At 41.9% G+C, this 20,830-nt stretch overlaps 1 long non-coding RNA gene across 1 annotated transcript in view; it reads left to right on the top strand.

The window, feature by feature from the left end:
• LOC309703269 overlaps window positions 1-14,712 on the top strand; it is a 46,707-nt gene extending 31,995 nt beyond the window's left edge. Inside the window, exon 4 of the long non-coding RNA XR_014275838.1 lies at window positions 14,584-14,712. This is a non-coding gene — a long non-coding RNA (uncharacterized lncRNA). The remainder of the gene's footprint in view (window positions 1-14,583) is intronic.
• The last annotated feature ends 6,118 nt before the right edge of the window (window positions 14,713-20,830 follow it).

The raw sequence follows: 20,830 nt of genomic DNA, 5'->3' as shown, positions 1-20,830 counted from the left end.
TTCCTCTTCAAAAGCTTCCTGCACCTCCTGTAATTCCTGTATCACATTTCCTGCCTCCTTCTTTGCAGTTTGATATTTATTTTTGGCTTCTTGTGCTGTGCTTTTCTCTTCCTCCAATGCTTTTTGAGCTTCCAACAGCTCTTTCTTCATGTTTTCATTCTCATTTTCTGCCTGTTGTTTTCTCATCTTCTCTCCTTTAAGTTTGAGACCCACATGCAGTAATTCCTGCAATATTACTTCAGTTTCAAACTTTGAATTTTTAGCTTCTTCTCTTGATTTTTCTGCCTCTTCTTTTAATTTGACATTTTCAGTCTGTATCATTTGAAATTCTTCTTGCAGGTTAATCAGCTGTACTGTATTGTATGGTGATCCTCTTCTCGTTCTCCCTCGATTCATTTTGGCCTTTTAAACAAAGGAACCAACGTATTGTAGAGGAGTGAAGTGAAGTTTTCAATGTTTTCTTCGTCAGCTGTCGTTTGTCCTCCACAGAGATGCTGCTGTAGATGTGTCTCTAGTTGTGTCTGGATACAATGAAACATGCTGTAACTAAGTGCTTGTGTTGCACAGTTCTATTAAACATTCCATTCCATGCATGCTCCGCCCACATGGTCAGGAATGTCAGGTGCTGCATCGCCAAATGCTGCTCTGTTGCCTAGCAATAACAGCTGTTTACTTTTTGGGGTCTGGTTCATTATTTAATAAAGAAAACATGTCCAAGTACTGGGTGCTGAGGCTCAGCGCATATTCTAGCCTGCTGCCTGGGTGGGCAGCTAGAAATCACTGGTGGGCAACATGAGTGAGGAGAAAACTGGAGCAGCCAAGCAGGGAGCTGCCGCTGTCCTATTGAAATATAAAGCGAATGTCCTCATATGTGGATCTCATTGTTCTCAGAAACCAAAATCAGGTAAAAAAATAAATAAAAATCACGTAATTCTTTGCTTTTACATTCATCAGGTCCCAATCAGCTCAAATAGCAAAGAGAAATTAAAAATTCTTGCCATGAAAGAGTTCGGGTCTTAGGAGGTTTAATATGAAGTGCTGTCAGAATTTTCCAATTAAGAAATGCATTCCCGCCCATGCACTGCTGGCTCTGTTGTGCTGGCTCTGGGTCCATTGTGTAACTGACACTACCAACATTAACAGGACGCTTACATTAGAGCCTCTTATTGCGTGTTTTGTTTGGGTTTCCAGCAATGCGCAGTATTACCAAAATTAGAGAGGGGATAGAGAGGAGCTAGCCTAACATATGAAACAGGAAAAGACCGCTGTGTAATCAATTTATTTCAGTGGTAACTGTATCAGAATAGCTACTCGTATTTTGGATTTTAAGTACGATATGTGATATGTGGTGTATATAGGAATTTTGATTAAATAATAAGATATTTCCCCCACACACATAATGTGCAAACATTAAAAACAAGAGAAAAAGAAAATCTAAGGCATAACAGAAATGCACCATTTAGCTTTTTAAGTGAGAGACAAATGAATGTATCACAATAGTATCTGACACTAATGCAAGTGTGTCATAAAACAACAGAAACGCACGCACACACAAACACCAAACAGCACTGAAGATACCCTGTGTATACAACAAAAACAGACTCAGTCACCGAGAGCGAGTTATGCATACTAATATCTGTCTGTCACAGCAAATACTTGCACTGTACGAGTAAATGATGTGTAACATAGTCAAGCTGCACTTTGTAGCCAGGCGCCCGACGTATTATAAAGGAAGTGACTGTCTCACTTTCTTGAGGTTTAAGTTTGCATTGGCCACCCTTCCACAGGTTTAAAGAGATGTGATATTCAGTAACCTTTGTGTGTGTCTGAGGCCTGCTGTGCTCCCACAGTGTGGTTACCTGAAGCAGAAGGGAGACAACAGATAACCCATGTATTTTTTCACAGTTAATTGGGCCTCCTTTCAAATGACCGCAAACAAAGCAGCTGGAGTATCTGGTTTCAATTTGACATTTAGTGTCTGAGAGAGGGTGTAAAAGCTCTCCATCTATTACTTGACAGTAATAGACGGGGCTGACAGGACTGGAATATAGAGAGAGGATGGGCTATGATACATTTGTATTTGTCACAATGAGGAACTCAAAATGAATAAAACATTTTTCTTTTTCTTTTGAAATATGAGCCATGTGTGCTGCTTTAAACTGACTGGGGTAATGACAAGAATGAGCTTAACTATGGAGACTGAAGCAGTCACTTCTCCCACTGAAAACGCCACATCCAGATGAACAGAATCATCAGCATTAAGTGTAGTGCTCTGAGCGTCTTCACTTGTGTATTCATCTGGTTCCAGTTGAGAACTTGTCCCAGATTGTCCAGTCAAGCTACATAAAGACGGCAGGGAGTTCATTTTTAACTTTCCTCCATCTTTTCAGATCAGTGTTCGAGATCGTGCGAGTGTCATGGCTCCTTATATTCTGTTTGAGATTTCAGAGCTGGGATGTGTGATGTGCAGCCTCGTTTCCAACAAGCTGCACAGACTGTATCAACATCTGTCGGACAATTAAGAAAATGATGACTAGCATGTAGACAGCAGTGCACCTCGGGAAAAATGATTTAGGATAACTTTTTTTTTTTTCTTTACTACTCAAATGATGCCGGAGTGTTGACTATATATAGATCGTTGAAGCATACGTCTCCTGTGCCATCACTGAAAGAAAATCCTGAACAGATGGTTTGATGTAGTCAGTGAAAAACTGCACGTTTTCCTGCATTCATCTTTATGAAAAGGATTTCTTTGCATCTGGAAAATTGAACAAATAGAGCAGCAGTAAAGAAGAAGGCACTGAGGTCCCTGTTTTTGAGACAAGAGCAACAGATCATCAGCATAAAGTGAGACATTAGGCTGTAGTGGCTGGTTTGATGACCGAAATCTGCAAAAATCCATAAAATCACATTTTATCCAACACATAATGATGTTTTCTCCAGACTCTGAGGAAACACATTATCTCCCAAGGAAAAAGTTATGTCCGGATAACCAGAATCAACTTTTTGAGATTTCCTTACCTGGATGATTGAGCATGCATCAACACACTTTATCAGAAACTACTTAGAAAGCTACTTTCGTGGCGATCGTGGCTCAAGAGTTGGGAGTTCGCCTTGTAATCGGAAGGTTGCCGGTTCGAGCCCCGGCTTGGACAGTCTCGGTCGTTGTGTCCTTGGGCAAGACACTTCACCCGTTGCCTACTGGTGGTGGTCAGAGGGCCCGGTGGCGCCAGTGTCCGGCAGCCTCGTCTCTGTCAGTGCGCCCCAGGGTGGCTGTGGCTACATTGTAGCTTGCCATCACCAGTGTGTGGATGTGTGTGTGAATGGGTGGATGACAGGTTGTGTAAAGCGCTTTGGGGTCCTTAGGGACTAGAAAAGCGCTATACAAATACAGACCATTTACCATTACTTTCAACTGCTCTCTTTTTCACAAGGGGTCACAGCACTACAGTTGATGGATCCACATGTTTGATTTGACAAAAAATTGACATCAAATGTCCTTCTTGACACGCACCATCCGGCTTCTATAAGCGGTTTTCTATGTTAACTGACTACTCAGAGCCTCATTCACCCAGTCACTCACATTCAAACAAGAACTTTTCTTCTTCATGTAAACCTAAGTGCCTTGTCTAGCATTCTCACACACACACGCAGTCCAATGGATCCTCAGGGTTCAGTACCATATCCAAGGATACTCCAGGATGCAGACTGGAGAAGTTGGGGACCTAACTACAAACCTTCTGATTGGTAGATGAGCACTGAGTCTGCTTTTTAAAAATCTTTTGCTTTTATGAGAATAAGCGTGAGTGAAGCGTCTGGACATGATTGAGGGAGGCATGTAGAAATGAATGAAAATGGCTGTGAGGAAATAACCATAAAACCAAAGGGGGCGAGGTATTTGCCTGAGTGCATTAAAGAAATGGCTATTAATCACTGACATATTGATTCCTTTAATATCTTCATGCAGCCTAATGAATTATTGCTGAAATGGCCCAAGAGGTCAGCAGTTATCTTAAGATGTGGTTGATATTCAGAGGTATGAAGCTGTCTTTTGTGAATGAAGCTATGTGACGGTCTTCTTGTTACTGCTGGACATAAAACTTATGCTTAGCCATGACTAGGTATAAAATCAAAATCTTGAGCTTCTGTAGTGCTTGTCTTAGTATATAATGAGTTATAACAAGCAGACTGTTGGCAGAGACAAAAAAGAAAGAAAAGTGAGAAGAGTGGAGCTGATTGTGAGCAGTGTTGGTCAAGTTACTTGAAAAAAGTAATCAGTGACTAATTACTGATTACTTCCCCAAAGTAATCCCGTTACTTTACTGATTACTTATTTTCAAAAGTAATTAATTACTTAGTTACTTAGTTGCTTAGTTTTTAAAAACACGATTTACAACCTGAGTAGGTGATAAAGCGATAGATCTTTCAGCCCAATTCTACTTTTTCTGCATAATCCATCATACAAAATGTAATCAAATGGAAAAGTCTCTTTTTAAAACTTGTTTTATTAGTTTTAATCTTTTAACTTTATGCATCAAGCAAAAATTTAATTATATGCAACATTCTGACTTGAATAAATTAGTTTAACATTGAAACCTATTTTCTGCACATTCCAGCACATAAAATAAAATATTTTTTGTGTTTACACTCACTCTTTCAAATAGATGCAAGTAAAACACAGCAGAAAATAAATAAAGTCAAAGACTCAGCGGTCCTGTTGCTCTATTTTCACCTGTAAAGCAGGACAAGGGTAGGCGGAGGTTTACCCTGGTGCAGGTGTGCCGCGGTCAGTTGAAGAATCCGCGAGTTTCTCTGTGAATTTCCCATTACCTCGTTGCGCACTCGGTGCTTGCTTGGAAGTTTAGGGGTTTTTTTTCGCTGTAAAAAAGTTTTCTTCCCACGCACGATGGACGCTAATATTTTTGTCACTTTTTATGGAATCAAACTCAAAGTAAGGTCAGTGCTTCCACGCTTTAAACGCTGCACGCTCATACTCTCTCCCACACTCGATATGTGATCCACTGTTGATCTGCACACAGCTGTTGTCACTAACGGCTCGGGAGACATTCTTGCATAAAATCACGGTTTTAGTAATGCAGTAACGCAGCGTTCCTACGGGAAAGTAACGGTTATCTAATTACCGTTTTTGCAATAGTAATCCCTTACTTTACTCGTTACTTGAAAAAAGTAATCGGATTACAGTAACGCATTACAAGTAACGCGTTACTGCCCATCTCTGATTGTGAGTCACCAAAAAGCTTTCACTGGACTTAGTTGGTGTTGCACAACAACCCAGCAGCAGGTTGTTTTTTTTTTTTATATTGTCCAATAACACCAATGCAGGTAGGGCTGTTCGGTATAACAATATATATCGGATGACGATATAAAAACGTCTATCGTTTCATTTTACGCTATCATTTGTTTCGTGGTGTCGCAAAATAAGCTGTTTACGGCAATATTTTTTCATCTTTTTGATGGTCACTGTAGTGGCTATATTAATTTCTTAAAGTTCTCTTTCTCTTATATTTTATATAACCACACTACAGACAGACAAGCGGCTGTTTTTATGAGTTGTGGTTAGCAACAACGATGGTAACACCATCGCGTGTCCGCTTGTTTATGTTCCACATAAACCTTTCACAATAAAGCTCAAGAGCCTGTTGAGACTTTTCAAAATAAACCGAATCACGTGAAAGAGCAGATTATTTACGGATGAGAAGTAAAAAAGAGCCGCCAGGTGCTAAAAAATAAACCTTAGACTCAAACGTTAGAACAGGCTTTTCCCCGCAGCACGCCGTGTAATAAATACTCACAAAGAAAACAGCGGCCGTTACAACTTATGTCTAAAAATGTATCGTTTCATGCATCGGTTAAAACACTCGACTCCAGCTACATGACGCGCAGCTGGAAACACTTCACGCAGGTCGAGCTGCCTGAGATTCACAGAATTTACAGAAAATGTTACATTTTTGTGATTTATATCGTTATCAGACGATAGAATTCTTATATCGGGATATGAGATTTTGGTCCTAAATGCAGGTGTATCCTCGAACAATTCTATCATTCCACCACCCCGGGTGGTTTGATGGATTTTTATCTTTCAGCGAAACGCCTCTCTTTGTCATTCCAGTGTTCCCTTACATCATTTTCTGAGCAAAAGGATGTCTGTGTCACAACATCAATTTATTTATTTCTTAGTTGACTTCCTGGTGCTTTTCTTTTCTTTTTTTTTTTTCTTTTTTTTTAGAAACTTTTATTGACAACTTAAAGGACTCCAAACCTCTTTTTCTTTCGGCTTCCAGAACTCTAATTGGCTTGTTTGAGTTTCTCAAGCTTCGCTCTCTGCAGAGTTTCTCTGATGAGGAGATTCTTTGTCTGGTATCTATGCAGACAGAGAATGAGTTAGCTGTTCAGTCACTGTCTGAGGAGAGGTATCAGCCTCTTACAGCAGCACTGAAGAATTCAGAGGACAAGGATACATATCTCTAATAGGACTCAGACTTCCAGCTTTAGTTGTTAGCTTGATGCTGTGTTTGTACAAGGTGCTGCAAACATAACTCCTACGCTAATGTAACATGATGATGGGCATCAGGCTGAGTTTGGCATATTTCTAAGTTGTTGCAAAGATGCTGATGGTGGATTGGAATTAAAAAATAAAATAAAAATAAGACAGGCTTAATTTTTTTAAAACTTAGAGGGCTGGATGATAGGAACAACTTAAAAGCAGAATATACATGTGCAGATAAATACGCACTTATGCACATACACACAACAGACTAATATTGCCGAAATCTTTCAGTCGACAAGTGGAGATATCAGTGGCGGAATGCAATATGCATTTCTTTTTAGTGTTAAACCAACCAGACACCTCTCTAAATGCTTCAGATTACACTACACTGATGTAGTTCAGCTGCTTCTTTACCTTTCATGAGCTATACTGCTGATCTAGTTCTCATTAAGTTCTTTGTGATTCATCCACAATTTTCTTTTTTTTAAAATAAACGCACAGAATGCCTCAGGTTGCACCATTAACTCTAGCAATCTGTCTTTATCTAATCATACATTTGACACTGACCCGAACTGGTGAAACAAAACAGGAAAATTATGTATTACTGACCTTTTTGCAAAGTTGAATAATCCTATTGCAGCATAGTGTAACAATTAAGAGGGAAGGCGAGCTTGCATGACCACTGCTGCAGCCATGATTACTTTGGTCCATTCAATAGATACAGTATAGATTTAATAGACCGCGACGCTACAGTACGGAAGTCGAGTAATTAAGAAGGAGGTTTAGGTAAACTCACAAATTGTGTTCCAGTCCATCCTGATAAGAACAGACTGCTGGAGGAAATGTTGAGCCCGTCTGATCATTTGGGATTTTCAGCATTGATTTGGACTAAATTAAACATGGATATTGGCACAAATCATTATAGCTTTGCTTGCTCTTAAATCCCGTAAGTTTAACTTTTTATAGAGGCAATGAAGTACTGTAGATTGCACATTTCAGGAAAGTTGCTGTCCGTGCTGAGCAGAAGTAAAGAGGCGGCAGAAGCGATAATTGAGCCCATTATTCTGAAAAAACAAGCTCCCACTCACACTGTCTTACTTGTTTCTATACTAGCCTTTCAACATGGACCTCCTAATTTGTTGAAATGGTATGAAATAAGCGAAGTATCGCCAGATGGTAATATAATGGCTTGTCAGCTGCTGTGGCGGCGTGTATTTGTGTTTGTCAGAACTATGAATATTGTATCTGTGCTTCCATGGGTGGAGATGGTATCTTCTGAATTTATTGGAAATTCTTGCAATTATTGCCAGTGACAGAAGCAGAGTTTGCAGATGCTTATATAATGCTTGCCAAGATAGCGTAGGATATGGGTTAATGAGTCAGGCGATTATTTCCACCTGTTCTCTCTTGTGACGATATACAGCTCTCCCATGTGTCTGTTTTGTGTGTAAAGTTGCATCCGCAGTGGGGTCTGCTACCAGGTATAATGGAGCAACCTGTTGTGTGATTTAACAGGGCCATTTGGAGGAGACTGCAAATGTTACCAGAGCTGTGTTTTTTTTTTTTGTTTTTTTTTTGGCTGCATATTTGGTTTGGATAGTTGAAGTTAAGCATTGTGTCCTCGTGTCACATGCAAAGGAACAATTCCCAGTATGTTTTTCCACAGTAAGGAATACAACTTATTAATTTAACATAGCATACCTCAGCTGACACTACGCCAAGGTAGTGCTGATATTGGAAGTGGAAAAAGCTTCTTCCTCCTTTGCTTGGTGGAAGCGAGTCAGTCATTGGTTGTTTATATATATTATTCATTTTATGCATTTATTTATCCGATTATGTAATTAATCATAGTTTAGTCACGTGATTTTTAGACCTTAGGAGCACTTTCAATCACAGGAAATTAGGTCTAATCACATTAGCATAACTTCAAAGATAGACACCTTACATTATTCATTGCCCTTTTTATTTTATTATGAAGAGGAAAACAATTAAAATAGTTACATGGTTTTAAAGTTATGAAGAAAAATCGTGACGACATTTTTACCTTAACAGACTTCCCTCTGAATTATCTTAGACTATAAGTTAAAGGGTTATGTTGTGATCATGCCACTGGTAAGATTTAGTAAGGTGGCTTTGGTCAGTCTGACAGCTATCTTGATTTTGCTGTCACAGCTTTCGAGTCGTGCTCAGCAGCCCAAGCTTCATTTCAGTCTGTGACCAAGCTGGTGGTAGATGTGTGACCTTATTCATAATGTTTGGCTTTTCCCCCGATTTCCAATTAATGAGCAGCTTATATGAGTGTTACAGGGAGTAGGGAAATGCAAACACATCAAACCAATGACTGCAATTTAATGGGAACATGTGGAGTAAGAACATGCTACACACGATCGTGTAGCGTTTATCTTTATGATGTCTTTACCGCTTAAACCCTTGATTTGTTTAGCTTGCCGACTGCTTTATCCAGGCATCCAGCAATGAATAGCAAAGTGTGAACTGGACTGGATTTTTCTGTTGACTCTTTTAGTGTCACGCACAAAAAGTGAACAGACTGAAGAGATGTAGGTGAGAGTGGAGTGGGAGCAGTCTGGTGGCTGATAAGTCTGTGTAGAAATCATCTCTGTGTTTAAAGTGTGGGAGTTAAGGTGTAGGAGGACATTTTGAAAAGCACACAAGGTGTGCGCCAGTTTAAGATTTCAGCAGTCTTACTTTGTATATTGCACGCATGTGTGCCTGGAAACATGCCAGCTATCCTAACACTAGTCACTTCAAACTGTTCAGGAACGCTCACTGTGCACGACGACTTCAGACGAGACTACGCAGAAAACCTGAACAACATACCTACACATAAATCGTGTAATGTCAGCGCGCAGCAGTTACTGATCCACGCATGCATACTCATAAGAAGACGCATATAAACAGAGAACACAAACAACAACTTCTTTTTGCATCTCTGAGAGACATCATGTAGCAAAAGAAGCACAAACCACAGCATATATTTACAAAACCGACAACGCAGCACAACGACGACTTCAGTCATCAGTTCGGTGGCCCAGCAGAGTTTCCAGTCATGTGGGCATGGTTTTTGGACTTTTCGCGACAGGTTGCATTAATGAATCATTTTGTTAATTTAATCTGAGCTACAGGGCATAATACTGCATCAGTATCATGCAGTACGCTGGTCAGGATTCCATTAATGAAATGAATTTTCAAATGTCACCGCTTTGGCTGAGATGGCCCCCTGTGTATGTGTGTCAAAGGTCCAAAATACACCAGTCAAGAGTCTGGGCACTCACTCATTGACTGGTACTGCGTAACATATTATTTGCTGCCAGAAGTGCTGTGGAGCATGATAATGGGGATCTGTGCTGACTGATTCCCACTCATGTGGTGTAACAGGACAAACATAGTTACACACAACAATTTATGAAACGTGGGCAATTTGTAACACTAATGAATGCATGTAATGGATGAATACCTGCATGTAAAGATTTTTGTAGCATAACAGCCAGGAGGGGGTTAGCTGCTCCTGTCTAAACAGCAGGTATAATAAATACTCAAAAAAACAGACTTAAAGAGACTAAATGAGACGAGATGAGATGAGATGGCCTTTATTTGTCAGTTGCAGGTCTTTTGCCCACAACCGAGATGACAGACCTTGCCGACCGTACATACAATACATAAACATCACATTGGGGAGACAGGTCAGGCCAGGTAGCGAGGAAAAAACATCGAAATACAGGAATGCACAGATATCCCCCAACTGGTCGCAGCAGATGGCCCCGCCCCTCCCTGAGCCTGGTTCTGCCGGAGGTTTCTTCCTGTTAAAAGGGAGTTTTTCCTTCCCACTGTCGCCAAAGTGCTTGCTCATAGGGGGTCATATGATTGTTGGGTTTTTCTCTGTATCTATGAAGCGTCTTGAGGCGACTTTTGTTGTGATTTGGCGCTATATAAATAAAATTAAATTGAATTGAATATCAGCACACCATAGCACAATAAACACAGACAAGCAACATGGGAAAGAGTTCCAGTGTGTACATCTGATCTGGGACCGCTGCAATCTTCAACTGCGCCTCCAGCTGACCCAATGTCCACATCAGAGGGGAGGTAAGCGTTGGAGGTGGCGTTGGATCTGGGGTAGGGAGGGTGATGCGTCAATGAGTGCTTATCAGTATCAGTATATGTATGTGTGTGCGTGTCCATAGTTCAGCTGAGACAGTGTCCTTCGCCCTGCCAGGCTAAGTAAACAGTCTTCCAGCCAACCCAGGTGGCCTTGCATGGAATGGGAAGGAACAGACTCAACACAGTCGTTATCAGGGAGTTTTTGTTCGGCTCCAGCCTTGAGCCCACAGCTGGCGCCGAAGGGGTAGCCGGATTATGTTGGTGATTTTTCTTTTGCAACAGCTCATGAGAATTTCAAGCTGTTCTTTAACACTCCAACACTGGTCTCTCAATCTCCTGTTGGAGAGCCACAAGCTTCTCCATGATGTTATCAACCTTCAGTTCTGTGGTCTTGTCATTCTTTTGCTCAGAGAGCTGATTCTGAGAACTCACGACTGCAGTCAGCTGTTCCAAGATGTAATCCAACTTCCACTCAGAGGTGTTGTTCTGAGTGGACTTTTCCTTGATGTAACCCAATATACGCTCAGAGGTGTTATTCTGAGTATTCACTGCAGCCATAAGCTCCTCCAAGCTCTTAACCATGCTGCACTCAGTGAGCCCTTCCTGAGAAGTCGCGCCTCGTCCCATCGTTTCAATCCCAGCGGGCAGCCTTGGGGGGGTTTGAACAGCCGGTTCCGCTTTCTTAATTCTCCGATAAGCCAGGGCCAAGCCAGCTCCGATCAGCAAGAGCCCTGTTGTCATGGTTCCCAATAGGTAGATATCTTCAGCGTCCTCGATCGACAGTCCCACCAGGCACACGACCCTCCATGTCTGCCACCCGTCCATCGTGTATACGGCAGGGAAAGTCCCTCCAGACTTCTCGTTGAGAAAAGGGTGTCAATAGCATTCAGAGACCAGTTGATCAAATCCATAATCCTCTTTTAGGTTTTTGAAACAGATTGTGAGAAAGTGTTCCAGGGAAAGTAATACAAAAAACACAAGACTAGACAAGGACATAAGAACTAAGCAGGGAAGATAGGGGAGAGGAGAACAAGTGTGTCCGTCTCCTCCGAGAGCCAAAAGAAAAGGATGAAAACTCAGTGGATCATTAGATGAATCTGAACTCATCTTAAGCAAGCTAAGATGCAAAGTTTATGAGAATCAGTCAAACAGTTGTTGAGATTTAACAATCAAAGGATGAATGTTGCCCTAGAAATGGTGATGTAGCACTTTATTGAATACGCAGCTTCAGAAGACAGAATACAAAAAATACACCGAAGGCTGAGCCTATAACGGGGTTTAAAGACTTGCACTCAATAAAACCCTGTTATTGTGCATGTCTGAAGGAGAGATCTGAAAGAAAGAAACACATTACTGAAACCATTCACCTCTGTCCTTTTCTTTTGAGTGTCTCTCCTCTGCAATGCAAAAGCATCTGAACCGTGAAATGTGACCCCGTGTCTTTGACTGTCAGCGAACTGACAGCTCTATACAGCGTCACATGGTGGAGAAGAGACTCTCGAAATTGTTTCTGGCTTTGGAAGGTACTTACTCTTAACTTCATTTAAACCACACCGCTTCAAGGTCATAAGAAAATCATCTGTGCACTCTGCCTCTTTTCTTCACCAAAGATTCCAGAGGGTATGTCTCGCCATCGACCCGGCCCGACCTCTCCTCTCTCACATAATTTCACCATCTACCTCTATATTAATCTTGCTGTCTTTCGTAACGCTGCTTATCATCTCACTCTGTCTGTCTGTCGCCTCCCTGCATCCCTTTCATTTGATCTATCTGTCTGTCAAGCCGACCTCTCCTCTGCTGCATCTCTGTTTCTGTCCATCCATCTGAATCTCTGCCTGTCTCTCTTCGGGGGACACGGGCCCAGTCATATCGATCACATCATCCCGTCCGTGTCCCCTAGCGACATACACATCTCTCTCTTCACTCCTCCTTGTACACCTCTGGATGTAGAGACAAGACCATCCATTAGTCTCTCTCATAAACACAGACCTCTATTTTGACATGCAAAGTTGTCCCATGCTGCAGCTGTCCACTTATTTTGTTGTTTTTTTGCATCTATCTGTCCATCCATCTCCCTTCTGCCTTAATCCAATCATTGTCCGCGTTTTGTGTTTGCAGTAATACAGTTACGTCCCCTCTTTGTCGTTGTGCCTGGCAACGGTCCACTGCTTCATTACCACGGCAACTGAAAACTGTCCCCTTTCATTACCGTGCTTATTAATGCAGCATGCATGCACACACACGCAGTGCTAATATAATGGGAATAATATGTATGTTTAGGCTTGCAGTCAAGGACACGTTCTCACAGCTGAGGAGAAAAGATGATGTTGTGCGCTCAGAGGAGGAGCATAAATATTAACTTGCTGTTTAATTGCCTGACCACATCAAATGCTCATCTCCTCCTCCAGTATGTTAGACACACAACATACTGCAGGACACGCACTGCTGGGTTCAACTTAATAGCATTAAGTGCACTTCAGTGCTTGGCTAAGGCCTTAACAAATAATACCCACTGCATGCACTGTTGATTCTAAACTAAAGGCACAATCTGCTGCTAAACAACACGCCGCAACAGCACCCACGCACCAGCCAAAACACACGAGAGGGCTCAGAGACTTGTTTCTGTGCTCGGCACAAAGATAGAGATGTCCGTTTCCAAATATGAAACTCTGGGTTTGGCAATGAGACATTTTGAATGCAATAACATTATTTGTCAAAAGGACACCCGAAGAAAAATCACTTTAGTTTGCTGAAATTTGGGCCTGTCAATCTTTTTTGTGTTACTTCCTGTGCTTTGCATGAAATATATTAAAAGTAGATGTGAGTTTTTTTTAAATTGGATGTCTGCAGATGAGTGCGCAAACGCAAAACTTGCAAAGTAAAACAGAACGGCTAATAACTCGTGCGAGTGATTGTCGTGCGCTGACAGACAGATGAGCTTTTTCTCGAGGAGGCGAAACTCCTTCAAGGTGTGTATTAAGTTGATGATACCACTTTTACACAATTCAGCGGTCAAGTCAGTTGTCACTTTTTCCCTTTTTTGCTTGGCTGGGCAGTATGAGCCCTGCCGACAGAAACTGGCCCAGAACCGTAGCAACCGAGATTACAGGTGTCAAACTACCTCAGCTGGCTGACAACTGTAACAAGCAGGCTGTCAGCAGAGCTAAGCCTCCCTTAAAGCGCCCCCCTGCATCTCATTTACGAAAGGTTACAATGAAGCACCTCGAGGCTCAGCAGGTCGAACAGAAAGACAAACACAAGTGCAGCCTGGACTAAATGTCCGCCATGCAGCTGGGGGACGATTTAAAGTGAAACCCCGAGGAAATGAATGGAGGCTTGACAAATGCAAATCCGTCTGCACAAGGCAGTGTGACGTGAGTCATATCTGTGGCATTTGCTGTTTCCAGATCCCAACCTGGATGAACAGATTTTAGAGTGACGTATTGGTGCCGTTCCAGTATCAACAAATAAAGGAACATCTTTCTGTAGGATGGTGTGTGCCCCACTTTTTGAGTAACCAGACACATTAGAAGAGGGAGACTGGACTGGTACTCTTTGCTTTTTGCTACTAATCTGACCAATCGCATTCATCCAGCAGCGTGTCGTGCCCAAAGATACTTTGACATGCAGACCAGATCAGCTGGCGAATCGATCCACCAAACTTCTGAGTGGGAAATAACCCGCTCTGTCTCCTGAGCCACACCTGACCCGGGTAAAAATGCAACTTCCTGTTTCACGTGCACATATTGGTCCAGCACCATAAGCCTTTGTCTAAGGCCCTTTTCTACAGAAGTGAACAAACACAAAGATCATAACAAATTTTTAAACGCACTTCAAGACGAGTCAAAAAAAAAAAAGAAGAAGAAAAAGGCTTGTTATGTTAATTTGTGATTCTAAATATTCTGCAGATGTGAGACCACGTGGCTGTTTGTCTTTCTGTTTTGGCCCCTCGATAGACTGGCGACCTGTCCTGGGCGTACCCCTGCCCACCTTTTGCAGCCGGGATAAGGTCCAGCTCCTGGATGGATGGTTCAGACAGAGCGAGCATCACGAGTCGCCGCGCTGCTGCCACATTCAGTTGTGGGTTTTTGTAAGTTAAAGTTTTGTTCACTTTAGAACAAAACTAGGCCTGTGTAAACACTGTTTATAAGCTTCATGATTCTTTCAGTGTCCCTTGCTGTCTGTTAATAAATTTTTAACAAGGAAGCGAGGAGGATCTTTGACAGCAGCACTCCCAGCTGCCACTGAGTTCAGAGTGAAGATTCAACCTTCAGACTGAGTTGCAGATATAGGATATTTAACACAGCTATTTTATACTTGAGCTTCTTGGTTCCATTTGAGATCAGATTTCCTTCTGGTACAAATGAAAAAGCCATCAAATCAAATCTATCTTGTTAGAACAGCCAGACATTACTTTTTGCCTTTTTCTTTTAAGTTTAAACAAAGATAACATAGCTGATCAGGTTATATCAGTTTCACAATAATCTGAGTTTTTACCATTTTTACCTTCAGTCACTTAACAGCTGCTCTAAATAGATTTGAACACATTTGAAACAGATTCAGATTTAAGACATTTTTAAAAACCCCGTCTGAAAACAAATGGCTCTCCTCTGCTTTCCCACCTAAGACTGGACTCGGTTGCTGTCCTCATGCAGAGCAGAAGTGCGTGTTGTTCCATCCCCTTGTTGTTATTCTGTTTTGTTTTATGTGTTCTCTCCTTTTGGTGAATGTGCCTGCCGGTAGACCGGTGCATCAGGTACAAGCTGTTCAAACAGGCCCCGATACAAAGGATAGCAGCATGTCCCTTTCTTTTCAAAAAGCGACAGGCGGAAATAAATGTTTCTATGCTGTAATCAGTTACTCGCTCCATAGAGCAACGTTATGCCAAAGCGGGGCATTTGAGACTGTCAAGGTAAGACATTATCCTTCCTGAAATAAATTGTAATCAATGATGACACAGACTGATGGGAGCTGTCTGCTGAAAAATTGATCCATTTACCCTGACTCTTACGTTTCAGCGATAGATTTAAAAAAATAAATAAATAAATGTGACTGACCATTTGGAAGCTCCAAGATCTGAGAGACACGTTAAGCCGGGAGACGTTCCAGGTCGCCAAAATCTGGGCCGCGGGCTTAAAACATCCAAGTATCCATGTCAAGAAAATTTGCAGAGTGAGAATTTAATAATGGCTTTAGTATCACTTATACCCCAGTGGGCTGACTGGGCCTTCATGCCTGCTTTCATTCTAACTGGATGTATTCTGCATCAGCGGATTGGCTTCATTGAGATTCATCTAATATGGCTGTTGCAGGGTTACAGCCCGGATTTCAGAGGAGGTTTAACTCACATCCTCCGTGCTATTCTCTTCCTCGCTCCGTGGTTGACAAGAGACTCGTGCTACGTTTGTTTTCCAGCTGGGTGTAATTCAACATCGATAGCACTTATCTGTGCTCCACTGATCTTCCCTGGCATCGGGAAACCAATGGGATAACGCCTCTCATGTGGCAACTTCTGGCAGGCGGGTTGTCGCTTGGAGCTGATCTCACGAAGTCGTGTTCAAATTTGTAGATACAAACCAAAAAAAGTAAGTACGGCAGGGAAGGAGTCGCTGTTCCTGAGTAAATCTGCACAGAAAGAAATGTTTTTAGTTGTGTTTTGTGCTGTTTAAGTATTCCCAATGCAATGCAACAAAAAGGCTGAGTGCATTAGTGGGCTCAAAAGACTGGAGTTCTGTTAGATAAGTTTAAAATACCTGTCAGATTATGTTTGCTGGGCCACAAAGGGATGAGAGAAAACGGCAAATTCCACAGTTCTCTGTATTTGTACTTATTGTTGCAGTCAAATTAAAGTTTTCTGCAGAAAAGATGAGATTTACAGCTGCACCAGTTTAAGCCTAATATTACTATAAGCCAGGTTCGACAAAGTCAATAAAAAATTGATTACAAATAGTGGACACCCTCTCAAACATGATCATAATGCTAATCCTTGGCTTCTAAGTAAACTGAACCTTTGTTTTTTCAGAGGCTTTTAATATAACACAATGCTGGACAGAAAACAGCCCCTGGCAATGTATAACTGTAAGTTGCTCATTTGTCATAAAATTGGGAAACAAAGATGTAAACGGTGCTGCAAACACATTTAATTCCATTGTGTGGTTATAAATTTTAACATGAGGGATTGGAGAGCCGAGAATATTGAGTAGCTTTTAGAGGCAGCCTCAAGTGGCTCTTCATAAAACTGCAGCTTTTGGCACTGACACAAAGGACAGAGCTACCTGCCGTATGGTATTCAGGAACATTGCGTAATTTTCTGTAGCAGCAAAGCAGCGATTTGACAGTAGACATCTGGCTATAGGAAGGTGCTTCTACCACTGTGGTGTGTGTGTGTGTGTGTGTGTGTGTGTGTGTGTGTGTGGGACTGAGAGCAGTGAGTAAGAGACTTTACTTTTTTAACTGTTTAATTACCAAGGAACAGCTGGAAAAGAGAAAATATTTAAAATATCTACGTGTGTGTGCATGCATGTATTTTTGTATGCATGCGTCTTTTTAAACGGTGAGCTGTGCGCATTATGAAACTGATGCACGCAGGTGTAATTTTTAATAAGGAGGAGCGAGTTTAAAATAAAGCGGCATCACCGAGTTAGCACCTCATGTCTCTCTGCACACGTGTGCACACGTGTTCAGTTCCTCGCGCTGTGGTGTGTTCCAACATAAAGAAGCTTTTGTCTCTCTGTGCTTTGTTTCGGATAAGTAAATTGGGAATGTTGCGATAAGAAAGATGGCTAAAGGAGCGCTTCTTTTCAAACACAATTTATTTGTTGTATGTCACATGTACAGAACGTCACAAAAGCCATTTTTAGACCTGCAGATATGAGAAGTATTTGCATCGTTGATGACGACTTTAAGTCGGTCCTTGAGAAAAAGAGGAAACGCTGGCGCTTATGAGACTGAAAAACCACTTCAATAATTCGTTAGACATTAGCGTGACATGTTTTGTTTTGGGTAAGTGCCAGACTCCCTGAGGTACGCTTGCAATCAAATATGAACACGGCGACACAAGGCTGCTTCAATATTGATGCTGTTTGTTACAGACCTTGATTCATCAGCATCTTTCTAATGGATTTAACACTGAATTCAAATGTAATCCTCTAAATGTAAAAGGTTTGTAAATGCTGAGGAAAATTGAGATGGTTCGGCAAATTGGGTACAGATTTTAAAGGACAATAGACGTCTTCTCAGTGAAAGCCTGAAATGCTCGGACCCCCTGAAATGCCAGCTTTATTGTCTCAGGCTGTTGTTGTTGTAGTTGAGTGTTTATTTTCCCCTAAAGTCTTAAACTGCAGCAACTTAAACATGTGCCGCTGTGTAAAATGCTTCTGAATTCATCCACACTTTTGCAGACGTGTCGGTGCTGTGAGGTTTGTGGCCTCTTGCCCTGCAGCTGTTCTGACAGTAGGTGCATTCACCAAACGGATCCTCCAGTTCACAATCTGACGAGTTATCGAGACGAGTCTTTGGTTCAGGAGTCGTCCGTGAACTGGGAGAGGCACGCTGAATATATGCTTTGATTGGCCCATCGATGGTCTGATAAACAATACCTGTCACTCCTCCCACGGGTGGAGGTTACACAGCGAAAGAGGTGCTTTCATACTTTGTATGCTGCATTGAATTCATGTCTCATGAATTGTATGGCTGAAAAGAGTGATGTAAAATGAGCAGATTGTGTAAAAGGCTATCATTTTGTATGCGTTGAGATGCGGGAGGCGTTCAAGTGAGCAGCTAAATTGTGGGACATGTGCACGCTTGGTGTTGAATCCATCAGCAGTCCATTGTTTATGTAACTGACATCTTTTAAACTGGGGGTTAGTCTTCACATTTAGCTGCAGAGATGTTGGCACTTTGAAGGTTAACTCCAGTCCGAACCTGGAATATTTAAGTAGATTTTTTAAGCTATAGTAAATATCTTGGCCTTGCTTGACTCTTCCTGTGAACGAGGACTGTCTACATCAAACCAAGTGTCAGCAAACTCAACTGAAGGGCATAGACACTGCTCACCAGGCTTTCAATAGAAAGACGGGTATGTGTGCTCGTTTTGTTCACTGCGTCATCGTGTAGTGTATTATTTATTGATATTTTTAATTCAGTTCAGTATGATTGATGTTGTGCCAATTCCCAGCAACAGTCACGTCAAGGCTTTTTTACTGTAAAGCAAAGACCCTGCAATAAGATAAGAAATAAGAAAGAAACCCAAACAATCCTATGAGCAAGCACTTGGCGACAGTGGGAAGGAAAACACCTATTTTTAGAGAAAAGGCAGAAGCGGGCTGATTGAGGTGCAGCCGTGTGCTGTGATTGGTTGGGGGTGAGTGGTGAGAGAAGAGAGCGACAGAACATCATCAATCGTGTGATTTGTGCGTGCTGGAAACGGCTGCAGAGTGTTATTAAAGGCTCCACAGTGTGGTCTGTGCAGCAGCCAGACAATGGTGCTTCATGTGGTTAAAAGCTACTCAGAGCTCCAGTTGAGTAAAAGGTAAATTCTTAGGAGGGCTGGCACAAGCAGCCCCTTTCACATTAAACTGAGGCATTTTATTAATCTCAAGAATCCAAAATATCACATAATAGAGCTTTAATCATCCGACTTTGTTACAATAAAATCTTTCAGCTCAGAGTGGGAGTAAAGTGTGAAATATCTGAGCTCTGCATCCAGACTGCTATACTGTAGATACTTAGGCCACCCCACCTTGTGATTCACTGAGTCATGCAGCACGATCACTTAAACGTGTTGTGTGCGGACACACACACACACCACAGCTTTGTTTACTGGGTCACGAGGCCATCTTAATGAGGGTGTTTAATTTACCACAGTCAATACTAGTCTTTAACCACCGATGTGCGTTTGAGCTCTCGCTCACTGTCATTGAACACGTGCGCTCGCATCGCACGGGCTAGCGGTTCACACGCTGGAAATGCCAATGCCATCGACATTTGCTGACGTCATCTCCCGCCGGTGTGAATGAAAGTTGGATTTTCAGTGAACTTGACTTCAACTTTTCAGTGTGAAGTTCACATCTGATCAAAAGAGAGAATCTAAAAGACTCGCGTATGCTATATGGAAGGCTGTTATATGTCGAGGGCGTTAGCAAAACACTACAATATTTAACAAACACACTCATTCTGCATCTCACATTTGTATCAGCTTAGCTTGTGTTCACTGGAAAATGTTACAGTTGCTGGAGGAAGCTGCATTGAAGAGCAAAATGGTCAAAAGGTCCTGAAACTGCAAGTTTAATATTTTAATTTGAGAAGGAAATCCTTATAACTAAAGTAAGATTAATTATTTAGTACAAGTTTAGCACAAATGTTAGATATGTAACATATAAGTAGGGATGGGTATTGTTTAGGTTTTATCCGATACCGGTGCCAAACCGGTACTTTTGAAACGGTGCCGGTGCTTAAAAAATGGAGAACACAAAATTGGTCCAAAAGCCTCTCATGTTCAGCTGTTTGTTTGTTTTTTGGGTTTTTTTGTAAAAAGATAACAATGTTAGCCTTTTCTGCAGCTATAGGGCATATATGGCATCACTCTTGGCTGGAAGCAGTGCTTAATCAATAGAAAACACAAACTTTGTCCAAAACCTCTCATGTTTAACTGTTTTCCACTTTTTCTTTGGTCATTTTAGCCTTTTTGGCCAGGGTGAAGGGAGTATCTGCCATCAAACAAGAGGACAGCCGCTGGCTAGGGGCCAGGACTCTCCTCTTCGGGTTTTTGGGGGATGTTGGTAACTCCGGGCCCGATAACAGGCACCACACCCGCAGTAGATGTGCTTGGTGTGAGGTCTCGCAGCAAGCTATCAAATACGGCGCATTTCTGGGCTTTAAAAAAAACCGCTATGCGTCGCCAGGTGTTTCATCGGATTTGAGGAGTTACCTCCTTTGACAGTATCACAGTATCAGCTTAAAGCACTTGTTGCAGGCTGCTGAGTTTGCATATTTTGCTGTGAAGTACAGCCAGACTTTTGACCGCTTCGCCTTGGGCATTTTTAATCTGTAGCTCTGCTCTAAAAGAACGTACGTACCTGGCCTCGCCTACTATCCTCAGAAACGTAAAATGATTGGCTAGAAGTGTGTCACAGCTCAGGAAAAAAAGCACCGAAATAAAGCACCGAAATGTGCGCTGCTTTTCGGTCTGGTTACTACCGTTTA

The sequence above is a fragment of the Aulonocara stuartgranti genome (assembly GCF_965226115.1).
Source record: "Aulonocara stuartgranti genome assembly, chromosome: 3".
Taxonomy (NCBI): domain Eukaryota; kingdom Metazoa; phylum Chordata; class Actinopteri; order Cichliformes; family Cichlidae; genus Aulonocara; species Aulonocara stuartgranti.
This window is presented reverse-complemented; position numbering and strand designations above follow the sequence as displayed.